This window comes from Halichoerus grypus, chromosome 5 (genome assembly GCF_964656455.1).
Source record: "Halichoerus grypus chromosome 5, mHalGry1.hap1.1, whole genome shotgun sequence".
NCBI classification, from domain to species: Eukaryota; Metazoa; Chordata; class Mammalia; order Carnivora; family Phocidae; genus Halichoerus; species Halichoerus grypus.
In genome coordinates this window covers 121016348-121032716 of record NC_135716.1, presented here as the reverse complement: position 1 = coordinate 121032716, position 16369 = coordinate 121016348, and the positions used below count along the sequence as shown (strand labels likewise).

General features: G+C 39.7%; 1 protein-coding gene, 1 long non-coding RNA gene and 1 other non-coding gene across 22 annotated transcripts in view; 2 read left to right on the top strand and 1 right to left on the bottom strand.

Annotated features, from left to right (window-relative positions):
- Positions 1–16369, top strand: part of ADGRL2 (adhesion G protein-coupled receptor L2) — a 609197-nt gene that overhangs the window by 329124 nt on the left and 263704 nt on the right. The gene's annotated exons all lie outside the window — the stretch shown is intronic.
- LOC144381913 (uncharacterized) overlaps positions 5629–16369 on the bottom strand; it is an 87113-nt gene continuing 76372 nt past the window's right edge. Inside the window, exons 2-3 of the long non-coding RNA XR_013448105.1 lie at positions 8197–8349; positions 5629–7178 (exon numbers count right to left, since the gene is read on the bottom strand). This is a non-coding gene — a long non-coding RNA (uncharacterized LOC144381913). The remainder of the gene's footprint in view (positions 7179–8196; positions 8350–16369) is intronic.
- LOC118528597 (U1 spliceosomal RNA) lies at positions 8189–8352 on the top strand. Its single transcript, XR_004912324.1, has one exon. It is a non-coding gene; the product is annotated as a U1 spliceosomal RNA (small nuclear RNA).

Sequence of the window (16369 nt, the reverse complement as noted above, 5' to 3'; positions counted from 1 at the left end):
CATCATGAAATCCAGGACTATCTTGGAGAGGATGAAATGGAGTTGCAGCCCTATTTCCAAAAACTATAAAAGGTTGTTTTGGCTATCTATAGAGAGGGCTCAGTTTTTGAACATTCCTAGTTAAAAATCATAGAATTGGCAAGCTGCCTTCCTCATTTCTAGGTTTTTCATTTCTTTGTAAATTTTTCCTACACTCCTCTCCAGGCAAACCTACACTTTTCCTGCTGAGATTCCTTAAGTCATAGAGTAAAATGTCACCTACAGGAAACATGTGATTCATTTCACTCTTGCTGGTAGGTACATTCAGGATTCGACTTCAAGAGGGTTATTTCCCTTTTTTAATCTAAACCTTATTGTGCTGCCTGCAGTGGGAGCCTCAACCACAGCTGCTGAAATAAAGTCTTTATAGAAACACTTAAAGAAGACCTGTTTGTTCTGGTGCTGCTTCTGAAGAAGTTCCAATCAGCAGCAGGGTAAAATTTATGGGATGCTTATGAGATTTTGGTTTCTAAAAAGAGCACACATGCCACAGAGAATCTGAATATATTCTATGAAAATTGTACAGACCTCTCAACCAGCACAAGGACATGCACAGAAAATTGGAGAGGTCACGGTTTGGCAGGACCACACTCAAATTGTCCTAGACAAATGAGATAAATCCTGTTTAAAGACTTAAAGGAAAATAAAGAGAATCTGCAACTTCAACTGGGAGCCCTGCCAGCGTCAGTGTTATCTTTAGTTCTAGGACCCCGTCTTCAGCATTTATTGGTATCAGCTCTGTTTATTTTCTTTCTTTTTTTTTTTTAGCCTACAAATTGGGTAAGGATAAATGAAACTTTGGCCCAAAACTCTGTAAGTACGTGAGAATCTCTACTTTGTAGAAAAGAAATAATAATATAAAAATAGAGACTATTTTGATAGCTCATACCAATATGTTTGGGTAGGGTCTACTCTTAGTTTTCTTTTTAGACTTTTGATTAAGCAGGGTTATGTAGGTTGAGACAAAATGGCTTTCATATACATATACATATAGATCTTTATAGTGTAATCAAATTTGATGATATATTTTAAAAGTGTTTATACCCACCCTACGGCCAAAGGAAGAGCCGGTGCTCAACTAACTCAAATCAGGTGGGATAACACATGTGCCAACCCACGTTCACCCAGCAGTCAACGGTGTTGGATGCATTCCTCTGATGTCAGGCTGTGGTGTGCCGTGCTCTTTTTTGGATTACTGTTAGATAAAAGTAAAGATGGGGTAGAGTAAAATGAGACAAATATTGGCTTGTTTAAAAAAATGAGAATTGGGCGGCGCCTAGGTGGTTCAGCCGGTAAGCGTCTGCCTTCGGCTCAGGTCATGATCCCAGGGTCCTGGGATCGAGCCCGGCATCGGGCTCCCTGCTCAGCGGGGAGCCTGCTTCTCCCTCTCCCACTCCCCCTGCTTGTGTTCCCTCTCTCACTGTGTCTCTCTCTGTCAAATAAATAAATAAAATCTTAAAAAAAAAAAAAATGAGAATTGGTTGGGGCGCCCGGGTGGCTCAGTCGTTAAGCATCTGCCTTCGGCTCGGGTCATGATCCCAGAGTCCTGGGATCAAGCCCCACTTCGGGCTCCCTGCTCAGCGGGAAGCCTGCTTGTCCCTCTCCCACTCCCCCTGCTTGTGTTCCCTCTCTCGCTGTCTCTCTCTCTCTCTCTGACAAATGAATAAATGAAATCTTTAAAAAAAAAAGAGAGAATAGGAAATTTACATCAAGGCTTATAGAATGGTAATAGGCATTATTTTTGCCAGTATAATATTTAATAAAACACTAAACTAGTTGTCCATACTTTAAAAATTGGAGATTTCACCAAAAACAAACAAACAAACAAAAAAAACTGGATAGCTGATTTCTCTAGGGTAGTTGAAAGTTCTACTACCAGTGGCCACCACATGCCCCATGGCAACTCAGTACCCTGCTTCCTGTTGCCTTGTTCCCAGTCTCCTCACTCATTAACCTTTACTTACTGGGCTTTTTTAAGCATTTGTTTTTTGCACCCATAGTGCAAAAAGACTTTTATACGGCCGTCTCTTGAAGTCATGACAGAGGTAGGCCTCCAATACAGGTCTACTGCTGCATTTTTTTTTTTTTTTAGATTTTTTTTAATTTATCTGACAGAGAGAGAGAGAGCACAAGCAGGGGAAGTGGGAGAGGGAGAAGCAGGCTTCCCGCAGAGCAGGGAGCCCGATGCGGGGCTCGATCCCAGGACCGTGGGATCATGACCTGAGCCGAAGGCAGACGCTCAACGACTGAGCCACCCGGGCGCCCCATAATGCTGCATTTTTTAATCATAAAATGTTCACGCTGGACCGTGTGGTTAACACATTCTTCTCTACTCCAAGGACTTCCTGCTCCACTGAACTTCCCACAGTGACCTAAGAGGACCTGTGCCCTGTGTCCCCATGTGGTTGGTGTTCCTGTATTTTGCACACTGCCTGCTTGCCACTCTCCCCTCTTTTTTTTTTAAGATTTATTTATTTGTTTGTTTGTTTGTTTTTAAAGGGGGGAGGGGCAGAGGGAGAGAGAGAGAATCAAAAGCAGACTCCCCACTGAGCACAGATTCCGACTCAGGGCTCAGTCTCACGACCCTGAGATCATGACCTGAGCTGAAATCAAGAGTCAGATACTTAACAAACTGAGCCACCCAAGTGCCCCAGCCACTCTCCCCTCTCTTAACTAAATTTTATTCTAGTGTTCCACTCAAAAGTCTCCTGCTCTCTGCAGCCATCTCAGAGCCTGCCCACAGCTTCCCCCCTCTCTTCCTGTCATGGTTTTTTCAGCCTCTCATTTATTCAATAAATGTCAGATGAGTGGATAAAGAAAGCAAAGAGTACTATCATGGCAATGCACTAGTTTGCACTTGACTTTCTCTTCTTCCCAGGTCTATGTTGGGGTGAAAACACAGCTTCCTTCTCTGTTTAAACTATGGGTCACTTTACTTAATAATAAAGACTTTTGGGAAGAATGATATTGAGCCACATCTATCACAGGCACTATGGTCAAACTTTAGGCAACTTCTCTTTGGGGTAATCCAACACAAAACTTGTTGATTCGGTATTTTTAATATGTTTATTAAGAGTACCGCTAGCTTGAGCAGAGAAACTCATGTTTCCTTACCACTTTGGTAAACAGGAGAAAACATGAATTCAAAGTGTAGAGAAGGCAATACCCTGCTTTCCCCCCAGCAGGAGACAAATTGGTGCCTGGCAGGGAAAATTATGTGTCGAAAAATGATGCAGAAAAGATAAGGGCTAGCCCCAGTTATTGATTCATTACCCAAATGTTTGTTAACAGCTATTGCATTTCAGCACTAAGCTAGGCCCCGCAGAGAAGTAGATATGTAAGTAAATAAGAGCCGTGGATATTTTGGGTGTAAACAGGCATCTGAACAGGGTACAGGGGATACAGGGGAGACAAGGGAGACAGCACTAGGCCCTGCTCAAAGAGATCAACAAAATCCATAAATAAGTTGACCCTGGAGCTAGCCTTAACAGATGAAGTATATTTTGCATTCACTTTGAATAGGATATATTTTATTTATTTATTTGTCAGAGAAAGAGAGAGAGTACAAGCAGGGGGAGGGGCAGAGGGAGAAGCAGGCTTCCCACTGAGCAGGGAGCCCAATACAGGGACCTGGGACCATGAGCCGAGCCGAAGGCAGCCGCCTAACCAACTGAATACTCAGGCATCCCTTGAATAGGATATTAAGGACTGGTTAGCATTACAAAATAACTTAGAAAGATGGATTCTTCTTTCATGAGGGTATAGAGCATATGAAAAACACTTAAGAACATAATGGGGACATAGAGAAAGCACACAGTGGACGCAAAATAAATGAGTAGTATAGTCTCCACATTCTACCTGAGTTTTGTCCTGGCTCAATTATTTGCTAACAGTGTGACCTTGGACAAGTTGCTAAACTTCTCTGTGCTTCAGTTGCTCTCTGTTTTAAAAGGAGATGATAATATTATCTACTTCATAAATTGTGGCAATAAATGAGATAATGTATGTATTTAGCACAGTACCTGGCACACAGCAATAAAAAAGTTAGCTATTAGAATTATTATAATATAATGCAGTGTAAGCCCATATAATATGTTGCTTTGAAATAGCCAGCATCAAAGAAAAGATCATGTATTTCAAAGCACTTATTAATGAAAACTTAGATAATTAAAACAAAAAAGAAATCTAATACCTAATATGCTTTGCATCATTTATGTTTCAGTTTTGCATTTTATTCTCCCTCATCTTAGATAATGAAGCCATACCAGGGCTCATAATTGCCCTTCTGCAACTAACTGTTCAGTATTCAGTTTCTTGAATTTTTCAGCAAGGTTCATCTTCCAGCTGTAATGCATTAACATAATACTACTGTGCTGATGCTTCCAATACTGCATATTACCAAAGAGAAACATTCTCAGCAACAAATTTTTACTTTCAAGCTGATTAAAAATTGTGAAAATTTTTTTGTCACATACCCACACATATATACACGTATCTCTTTTAATAATGCAATATATACATTATTTGATACTCCCCATCAGAATTAGTTTTATTATTAAACATATTTATTAAGAATAGTTTAGGAATATTGAAAATAATATTATATGTGTACACGCACAATGTTCTTCTGGGGGAAAAATGGTCTTAAGAAGCCTTTTACTTCCTGACAATTCTTTGGTTATTTCTGTGAAATTCATATTAAACTGATGCTTTAGTCTTTTCTAGCTAGAGTAAAATAACATTTTAAAGAGTCTTTCATATCGGAGGACTTGACATTCTCTTGATAACTTATCTTCCTTTCACTCTCTGCTTACCCACCAGAAATAATCTTGGGCTTTTCTATGTAATAAAAATATATAGTACTCCATGAAAGAATGCAACTCTTAAAAATACAGTGTAATGAAAGTACAATTAGGGAAAAATTATATCGTAGAATATTATAAGAAGATAAGGGCTTTATTATTTTCTAATATCCACTCAAACTGGAATAACAAATGTTATGCCATAGAAGTTCTTTCCTCTTTCAAAGGTATTTTTCATTTTACAAAATTGGGATCACCCACTATCCTGAAGAAAAGGACGCTGTCCTCTATTAATCATTTCCGTATCACCTCTTGGGCTAGCACAGCCATGTTTTGAGATTTGTGTGTAAGCAGCTTCAGAATTCTTCCGTCTGTGTTCCTCTGTTGTGTTCTGGGCTTTCTGCATGTTCTTGGGCAGCACCTCATACCACTACACTTTCATATCTCTTCCCTTCTGCCCAGGTCCAAGTTTATTTCCCAGACTGACAAACTGTTCATAATTTTTTATAGGGAAATTTAGCCTTCCCTTTATCTAATGTTGCCCATCAAGCTATGCCCAAAAGGACCTTGACTTTCTCAACTTGAATATCTCATCCAGATTTATCTAGTTTTTTTTTCCTTAACAAAAGAATCATTCATGTGTGATATAAGTGTTGCTCCTCCCAAGAAGGCAAAAAATAGGGGTCTTCTTTCTTTTATATAAAACAAGATTGTAGGGCTTTTTTCCTCTCCACTATGCTGATTTTTTTTCCAACAAATATTTAAAAGTGTGTTCAACATGTAAAACTTGGTGCAGAACAATTCAGTCTTTATTTTCAATAACTCACTTTACAGGACCGAACCCCAAGAAGGTGAAACAGATAGCTACATAAATATGTTCTGGTGTCTTCAGGAAAGAAACAACTTCAGATGTGTTTATAGAACCTCTGCCAATTATTTCTGAGGTATCATGGAGAATGGGGAAGAATCAAGAAAACTGAAGATGAGTCTATGCTGATCTGATTTTATTAGAAAGGAAAAAAGGTTCTGTGAACTGCAAACCAATGAGTTTGACATCAGTCTCTAACAATATGTGGACAAAATTATTAAAGTAAAAGTGAGCATTTTGAGATGATGTCAGTGACTATTAAGAATCAGTATGGGTTTGGGGCGCCTGAGTGGCTCAGTCGGTTGGGCGTCTACCTTCAGCTCAGGTCATGATCTCAGGGTCCTGGGATTGACCCCACTTTGGGCTCCCTGCTCAGCAGGGAGCCTGCTTCTCCCTCTCCCTCTGCTGCTCCCCCTGCTTGTGCTCTCTCTCTCTCTGTCAAATAAATAAATAAAACCTTAAAAAAAAAAAAAGAATCAGTATGGGTTCACTAAGAACAAAGTAGCTCCAGGTAAAGTATATTACTTTTACTCTTAAAAAAAAAAAAAAAAAACAGTATAACTGAATTTTGGTAAGTCTTTTAATCAAAATTCTCATACATTCTTAGAAGATAAGTTAGACTAGTTTATAGGATGGTTAGAAAGTTTCCAAAAATGGCAGAATTACCTCTTTAAGAACGATGAAGAATGAATTTTGGAGTCTCAGAACCTCGTCGGTTCAAATTGAAGCCCTGCAATTTATCAGCTATGTCAATTTGTGCAAGTTGCATAAACTTCCTGAACCTTAATCTCCTCAACTGTAATGAGGGATTAAAACTATCTATGTCATAAAGATGTTGTGCTTCTTAAATGATATAATGTACATGAAGTGCTTTTTACCTATCTTCACATAAGTGCTCAATAAAAATGATAGGTGTTATATTTTATTCTCATGAGCTAAGGGTGATGGAGTGTCAAACTGAAGAGAGATCTCTGAGAATTGTACTATCATTTTTTTTTTTTTTTTTGCCAGTGATTTGAAAGAAAACATGGAAGTCATAATAATTATATTGGCAGTGTCCTTGCTTTGCTGTGAGCTTTTTCAGCAAAGTGACCGTGTCTCTTTGCCTTTGGTATCATCACTGCCTGATATCGTGCCTGACCCATAGTAGCCACGCAGATGTTTTTCCAAGAATGACACAAAATAAAATATAGTAACTAAGATATCGGGTAGTAAAATCAGGATTCAAAAATGCCACAAAGAATTAGAACAATGACCAGTACCAAATATGAGCTGTAGTATGCATGGATATAAAGTCCTCTATTTCCAGGGGCACCTGGGTGGCTCAGTCGTTAAGCGTCTGCCTTCGGCTCAGGTCATGATCCCGGGGTCCTGGAATCGAGCCCCGCATCGGGCTCCCTGCTCCGCGGGAAGCCTGCTTCTCTCTCTTCCACTCCCCCTGCTTGTGCTCTCTCTCTCGCTGTCTCTCTCTGTGAAATAAATAAATAAAAACCTTAAAAAAAATAAATAAATAAAGTCCTCTATTTCCATCCAAAACTTCAACGGCAATAAGAACACGTCGCCAGAGGCTGGATTAGAAAGAATTTGGTATGAAAAATATTTAAACATTTTAGTTTTGTAAAAGTTCAAGAACTAAGAATATGATAATGATGCCAACCCCTCCTCAGAATGCATTTCCTGCCTTCATAAAACTCTAAATTATTAGAAATAGAGTGCAGAACAAGACAGGCATCAGTATCCACGTACTTTGCATAATTAGACCATGTCTCAAGTAATGCATTCAGTTCTGATGCCACATTTAGAAGAGACAGGGACAAACTGGAATCTATCCAATATGATGAGAAACCTTAAAAGCCATCTCATATTAGAATGATTAAAGGAATGTTCAGACTGAAAAAAAAGTAGACTTAGGGAAAAATGATAGCCATTTTTCAAATAGTTGGATAACTTTCATGTGGAATAGGGATTAAATTTATCCTCAAAGCTTCACGAAACCTCAGAAAAAATTCATACCAAAGAATAGACAGTTCAGGAAGATATTGGTCGAAAATAAGGAAGATCTCTATCTAAAATCAGAATGGATCATCTTAGACTTACTAATGTATTCTCTTCAAAGTTATTTAATTTCAATTTATTTAGAAAATGATTACCATTCGCATTGATATGCAAACCTTGCAGAAGCCCTGTACAAGAAGGAAACCTTCAAGAGTTTGCAGGTTAGTTGATTTATATCATTTACAGTGTCCACATACACAGTTATAAATGTACCACTATTTACTTAGCAAAAATCTATGAAATATCATTATGTACATGTCAGTTTTGTGCCAGCTAGTGGGCAGGTTGAAGAAAAGGCAATATTACATAAGAAATTTTTCCTTTGGGTAGCATATTGGGCCAAACTTTGATATTTGAATTTAGATCAATCCCCCCTCCAAAAAAAGGAAGAAGAGTTTTCTTGATTTAAATGTCACTGAGGGGGATACTTACCTGGCAGGGGAGATACCATGATCACGAAGGTGGTTTTCCCAAGGCGAGGCTTATCCATTGCACTCCGGATGTGCTGACCCCTGCGATTTCTCCAAATGTGGGAAACTCGACTGCATAATTTGTGGTAGTGGGGGACTGCGTTCGCGCTTTCCCCTGGTAAAATAAAATAAAATAAAATAAAATAAAATAAAATAAAATAAAAAATAAATAAATGTCACTGAGGAATTGAGGAGTCTAAAAAATTAATAGCCCACCACTTCCAGAGTATACTGATAAAATGGCTAGAAATTTTAAGTCAAAGACATGCCATTTATATATATTGAGCTCCTTATTTTCTAGACTTTGTTGTGATCATGTTATACTTACAAGGATTAATAAAACATATAATGCTGTCATGTTTCTAAAATCTTCTCTTGCCACTTACAAACCTGAATTCCATTTATACATACACCTATAAGGAGATATGCAGTCGATCAACTTTTTTTAAATACCACCATTAATTTAAAAAAAAAATTGAGTACCAGCTGTCTATTGTTCCTTAAGGTGTAAAAGAGTCCCTTTTCTTAAGAAGTTTACAGAACACTTCTCCTATATCCTTCTCCCATAAGACGTAAAAGAATCATAACTAACAAATGTATTTAATTTGCTATCAGAAAGTTTAAGAGCAGAAAGTACAACATATGCAGTCATGTTCATTTTAAAATTGTTTGGGGAACTTCAATTTTCTTTGCCTTTTGTTTTGCAAGTGCTTGTTTAAAAAAAAGGTTAAAATATAGTAATTCTCTATGCTTATGAAAGCTATATTTTTAGGGAATGAACATCAAAAAGAATATATTTTTACTAAATGGTTAATTAGAAGAGGATGGTTTCTAAAAAGGAAACAAACAGAAAGCAGTAGAACCGCCTAGTCCTGCTCAGTGCAGCCCAATCCTGATTCAGCAAATAGGTATTTGCCAGTAGCAATGAGCATTGTGTACTACAATGACGGTGCTGCTTAACTCGATACTGTTCCCACACCTCTGTTAGTCGGACCCAGTGCGTGGGTAACTCATGAAGTCACTGGGTACCTGAGCGAAATTTTGAAAGCATGGAGGTTATGAGGGTTTAGAGACAGGTGGAACTGGCTACATGATCACAGCCACGCCCACCTCTTAAACTGCACTTGGCAACGAAATTCATGCCAATATGACACCTGTCTGCGTAGGAAATTCATGACAAGACAGAAGGGCAGGCTTCGGATCACAATAATAGTGACTGTGATCTCCCCAGAAGCCTCTCCGGGAAAAACTCAATACTCCTTTCTCACTTGTATGCCAACTGGAATTTGAAGGGAGCTTGCTAACTGATGTTCTATGTGGACCCAGAAGTACTACTGATAAGGTAAGGGCAATTATATCTCTTGGTTTGATCACTAGAGATTGATTATAAAGGGATTCCCTGCTCGATCTTTCCTTTCAAACGTAGATTACTGGGGCAATCTTCTTGGCAGTGTATTTCAGGGTCTTGAACTTGAGGGATAGAACTGTTTGGTGCCTGCTCTAAAAAGAGACACCCAGCCCCTGCGAATAGTTATCTGTGCAGTTTCTGGCTAATGGGATACAGAGGAATGAGGACGATGGTGAGCTGTCGTTGAGTGTTAAGGAGTGATTTCAGAGGAATGTGTCAAAGCAGCTCATCTCCCGGGCACTACATGACAGTGTTTTTTAGTAGCCACCTGTATCCAGAGATTTAAATTTATGAAAGGAGAATCGTAATGATATCTTAATTGCTCTAAGGATGTCTTTTCAAAAGAATTGTCACAGAAACAGTTCCTTCAAAGGAACTGAGAAACCAAAGGGTGATGGCTTTATTATGGAAGAGCTGAGGAAACCCTCGGCCCCTAGAAGTTAACGTTTATGGATCTCTTTGGCAAATAATAGTCTCCGTTGCAATACTGCTGTGTTTGATGAGGATTCAAAAAGTCTTAATCAAATCTAGCAGTCATTCCTGCTTCTTTCTCTCCTAATCTTCCTGATCCTGAATTATGAGAGCCTTATCTATGAAAATAAAACACCATTTGTTAAAGCCTTTTCAAAATTAAGACAAAAGCCATCAAAACTAATTGTTTGCTACTATCAAACAAACAGATTTTTTAAGTTTGATGAATTGTTTGTAAGCACTAATCAAGTGGGTGGAGTCATAAAAGAGGGAGGGAACCAACTGAGACAATATATGTAATTTGTTTGCATTATTATTTGAGATAATTACAAAGCAGGCATTCAAAAGCTGTTCTTTATCTTCATACCAAAAGGGAGAAAAATAGGGAGGAGAGGAAAAGCACAAGAACACCCAGCCATTGTCAACTGCAATCTAAAATATTGCGGGATTCACAATTGTCGAACATTAGCATTACTAAGAATGCCAGGGACAGAAGTGTCACGTTGAATGTGGAGTGATGACTTCATAGGAAGGCAAAGCTGAGGATATGACCAGTTTGCAGTCACAGAGAAATCAGCTTTAATTAATTTGAGTGCCAGCTCTGTGTATAATTACACAGCATGAGAGTTTGCATGCAAATGCGGAAATGCTGATTGTTCAAATACTTGCACTTGCTCATTAATACGTTGGGACTAAGCAGGGCTGGCAAGCAGACCGGGTACAGCACACACACAGTGCCTGCAGGCTAATTTGTATTATACTGTAGTTAGCAAACAGATTTCAGATGTTTCTCCTTTCTTTAAATAATAAGCACAAAAATATGTGTGTCATTTTCATCTGTGACATACCTTGTTTTCTTCTTGATTAAAATAAAATGTTTTGGGTTTTTAAAAAAACTGTTGAGGGTACACTAAACATTGCTGAAAGGCCGATTTATAACAATTGGATGGCAGTAACATTTATACCGGTTAGGCTCTTTCTATTTGACATTCATGTAATTATCCGAAGAGGTCATTTTTCATAATTGGTGAAACTATATTCAAAAAAGTTTCATTGATAATTAAATCCTGGGAGGAATAAAGCAGTGGTCACAGCTGAATTGTCTACTTGTCTACCAAATCTAGTATCTTGTGGCTAGCTTCAGCTAGGGCTAGAGGCTTCAAGAAAAGGACTGCTTTCTTCAGGAGAGCATCTAACCCTAAAATGTACTGAGGTGAGATTTTCCAATCGGACCACTGAATCTCTTAGCAGAGATCAATTTCAACCAAATTCCTAACTTCCTTGACAACGCCTCAGGGAAAAATCTTAAATCACAACCCCAGGAATATGTGATACTTTCTTCAGAAAATAGTATAAGAAAATAAGGAATTTGCCAAAGTCCCCAAAACCTGGTACTACTATCAAGTGCTACCTATTTCCTTGGCCACATTTCATGCATTTCAATTCTACAAATATTTAGGGAGCACCTCTTTCTGTCAGAGGATAAGAAGTAAGGAAGATAGACAAGGTAACTGCCTTTGCCGTCTCTCTTCTCTCGGGAGTTGTACAAAGGAACCTAACTCAGTTTCTCTGGGAAATACATGCTATTAGCAGTTATTACCTTGTGGAGAAGCCCACATTACCGAAACTTGAATCTATGGCCTTCCATAAAGAGAGTTCTCATGGCCTTTCTGGGAGACTAACTCCCTTTCTGACTTTTCTTTGACCCTATTGTGTTAGATAAAGGGAACTGCCTCTTCCCCCAGGGCTGAATGGATACGGTGATGGATCTGTCAAACAGTCTATCAGGCGAGCCCCAAAGTCCATCTATAGAAGAATAGATTGAAGAGGAAGGCTGTCAATATCCTTTTCTGAAGGCCTATATCTGTAAGAATAGTCATTTCTCAAGGAGGCAAGTTGGACACATCCCATGGACGGATATAGGACACTTCACACTATTTGGTCTGACCAAAAGTAAGCAGTCATCTACTTGTCTTCTCAGCTCAGTATATGACATGCTGGGGATAAAGTGTTCACTAATACGACCCTTCCTTCCTTCCTTAAAAGTCTGTTCAAATACCCCACTGCCAAAGATTTCCTACAGATATGAGATATGTATATGTATAAAGAAAAAAGGGGAGAATAAAAACATTCATACCCACCACCGAGGCTCCCGCTTCACTTTGGGGCCGGTCATAACCCTTTCATCCTACATATAAAAAATGTGCAAGGAAGGAAGGAGAAAATCCAGAGTAGTGCAAGAATTCAAGGGTGTCCCCATGATGTGTACATGGTAATCTGGAAACAGCAGTTTTCAATGGCTAACTATAAATTCCAAGTACCCTGAGCTGAAATAACTTTTCCTTGAAGCTCTATCATGGTCAGACACCCATAAATCAGAAAGCAAAACAAAAATAAGCCAAAAATAAATTCCCCAAATATATATACATTAAGAAAATTCTATCTGGCTGGGATGAAAATATTATATATATATGTGTATATATATATACACATACACACACATATATTTGAGATGTGGATATATTGGTATCTTTACCAAGGAGAGCAAAAAAGTCTTAGAGGATGTTACCTTCAGAAAACGACTTCTAGTGTGGGGTTGTGATGATATATGAAAAGACCGCTATTGGTGGATGATGCAAGTGATTTCATGCAACAATTACAGGGTCAGAAGGAAAGAGAATAAATGTGTAGAGAAGAAAGAAGAGGACTTACTATGGAGATGGAAGGTGTTCAGGAAATCTGAGGAAGCTCTAGGCTGTAATAGTCATGAAGAAAGCTCGTAATCCCGTGTAGAGGCACAACACACCAGGGTGATTCAGAATGGTCTACTGTGCTGATTATTACAGACTGAGAACCATAGATGGGCTGGCAGCAGCTAATGATTCAGCAAGGCTTAGGTCAACAAGAACTGTTTCCACAGATTCATGGGTACAGAATACATCCTTCAAGGGCATGAGAAGAATGAAGGTGACAATAACTAGAAACAGAAAATGTGTGGAATCTTTATTCAAAAAGTGAAAGGAAAGAAGTGAGGCAAGAAAACTTTTCTAGGAAAGTGGAGAGTTGACCATGCTTGTAGAGGAGAAAAGAGCTGCTGGAGCAGGAACAATTTGGAGTGCAGGAGGAAATGTCTCCTTAATGGGGCAGGAACTGGGAAGAGTCCAGCTTATTATGCTAGCTATAGAGATTTGTTAAAAAAAAAAAAAAAAAAATCTTATTCCAAGAAAAAAAAGGAAAAGAAGATGGTGATAGAAAAAATCTGGGGTGAAGATGAGGGAAGTTTCGAGACTATGTGCCAGATGCCTCTGATCCTAGTGAAGACGTTGGTGAGATCATCCCCTGGGAAGGTATGAGAAAGGATGGACATGACAGGGAGATAACAATGACTTTACTTTCTTATTGAAAAAAAAAAAAGGTACAGCAAAATAATTGACAATGAAATTAGCTGAAGAAATGAGGGACAATGGAGAAATGGAAATGGGTTATTGTAAAAGCTTCACTTAGACATGAACTCGCCCCAAGGTAAAGTGAGTAATAGGACTGGACTTGTAATTACCTAACAATCTATAAGTTTACATTCTCCACTATCAGTACGCTTAGAGTAGTTGTTTACAGTGTAGCACTCTTATATTCCACAGCGAGAGAGGAGCTGTGAGGAAGACGTGCACATGAAGTAGAAGAGACATTTAATGCACAAAAGAGCTTCATCTTTGGGAGAAAACCTATCATCTCTCTGGTGTTTCCCTTTCCCTCTGCTCTCCTGCATCCTTGCTGGTGACAGTCAATGTATTTATTGAACAAAGGAGAAATCTGTATGCGACTGCCCAAGTTCCCCTTTATCGTAGTACTTTCTTCCCACAGAACCCAGATTCCTGTTGGCTCACACCCCCACCAGCAGGGCAGCATCTTCCGAAAAACCCGTGTTTAGGACAGTACTCATGTATCACTTGGCAGACAGAAGCCCCAAAAGTCTAACTCTCTGCTTGATATGTCTGGAATGACCATCAGCATTTCAGGACAGGTGCATTCTTAGGCTTAGCTGGCTCTTCCAGTTTTCCTGCCAGAAGACAGGAGCACAGCACATCAGTCATTGAGTGGCTGCCAACGGACACAGGGCATTCCCTGGGAGTGGCAGGCCTGGGTGTGGTATAACAGGGGTACCGAGCATTCTGAGATTCCTGGAGAGATTGGTGGTTGTGGTATGTGCATGTCTGGGCCCCCAAGGACCAGGCGGCACTCAGTAGGCAAAAGAACAATATAAACATTGTCTGAGAATGCTTCCAGCCTGCCACTTGCTGGGCTTCTCTCAGTTTCCTTTTTGCTTGGGCCTCTTCCCCTGCCTTCTACTATCCTCTTGCCAAGCTTTCCCAGATCCCAAATCTAAGGGTTCGATTGACCAGGTAAAAGTTCGTGGGGTGTAACAAATAGGGAATGTTGAACTAAACAAAGGAGTGATACTAAACCCAACCCCCAAATCAAAGATTTCGTGAGGTTCTACTTTATGTCAGTCACTACAGGGTATGTTGGAGATTTGAAGTAGACGTATCAGGCCCTTTACTTACGGAGCTCACTATCAAATCAGTCTAACCTGTTAGACTAGAATACTTAATGATATAAAGGCACCAACAAGAGAGAGATTTCTTCTGTAGGGAAAGAAAAATATTAGCGAAGCAAATGACTAAAGCAAATGCCTTTAGATAAGGAAATGTATATTAACATGAAAAAACTCTGTTTTAAAGAGAGCTTTCTGGGATGCCTGGGTGGCTCAGTCCATTGAGCATCTACGTTCAGTTCAGGTCATGATCCCAGGGTCCCGGGATCAAGTCCCGCACCGGGGCTCCTTGCTCAGCAGGGAGCCTGCTTCTCCCTCTGTCTGCCGCTCCCCACCCCCCCCGCCCCGGCTTGTGCTCTCTTTCTCTGACAAATAAATAAATAAAATCTTTAAAAAAATGAAGAGATTTTTCTGGCAGCAACATATAAAGTGGTTTGAATGCAGAAGAGCCTAAAGAACATCTATGAGGCTATCGGGATAGTCTATAGAATGGGTGGAAAAGAGGATGTAAATGGCAGCAATATCTCAGAGGAAGTATTGACAAGGTTTTGCAAATTATTGTGGAAATGAGCAGGAAAGTGGTCATACTGACTTTGAGATTTCAAACATTGGTGATGACATTTAAAAAAAATAGGAAACATGAGGAGGAGATGGAAATGTGAGAAGGAAGACACTAAATTCAATTTGGATAACATGAGTTTTTCAAGGTGCCGGAGCCTATCTTTGTAGAGAAGTGTACAGGTGGACATCTGTATCCAGAACTCTGGGGAGATGACAGAACGATGGCGGTCACTTGCAGTCAAGGCCCAACTAGTAGATGAGATTATTAGGAAAGAGAGAGAACACGCAAGAAGAGGGCTGAGGAACAAATTTTTAGATCACATATATGAACGTGTGAAGAGGAAGGAGACAAAAGCTTCAGTCACACAGTTAGAAAGAAAACTGGGAGGGGCGCCTGAGTAGCTCAGTTGGTTAAGCATCCGACTCTTGATTTTATCTCAGGTCATGATCTCAGGGTCGTGAGGTCAAGCACCACGTCGGGCTCTAAGCTGGGCATGGAGCCTGCTTAGGATTCTCTCTCTCCCTCTCCCTCTGCCCCTCCCCCCACTGAAAAAGAGGAAGGAAGGAAGGAAGGAAGGAAGGAAGGAAGGGAGGAAGGAAGGGAGGGAGGAAGGAAGGAAGGAAGGAAGGGAGGAAGGAAGGAAGGGAGGAAGGAAGGAAGGGAGGAAAGAAGGAAGGGAGGGAGGAAGGAAGGAAGAAAAGAAAGAATGAAAACTGGGAATGTCCATAGAGAGGAAGGGTGGAGAGTTTCCAAAGGAAAGGACTGGTCAGGTGAAAAGGAGGATACACAGACACGGAAGATGAAATATGAAAACACTGGATGTCACAATGAGTTAGTCATTGATGCCAATAGGAGAGAGGTTTCACTGAAATTATGGGAAGAGAAATCATATTGCATTTGAAGATATCCAAATATCTTCAGTGTATTTGAATATTGAAAGTAAAGCAAAGCATTAAGCTTTCTAGGAGTTTACTCTTAAATGAGAGGAAGAAGAGATAAGGATAAGAACTACCTCAAAGAGTGAGGCAAGTGACACCAGTTTAACTTGGTTGGCTGCACCATTTTACCCAACCAGAGGCCTGTTGTAATTCTAGTTTCTCTCAAGCTCTTACTTCCTGTTGTTAGGTGAAGGTGGGTGGCAG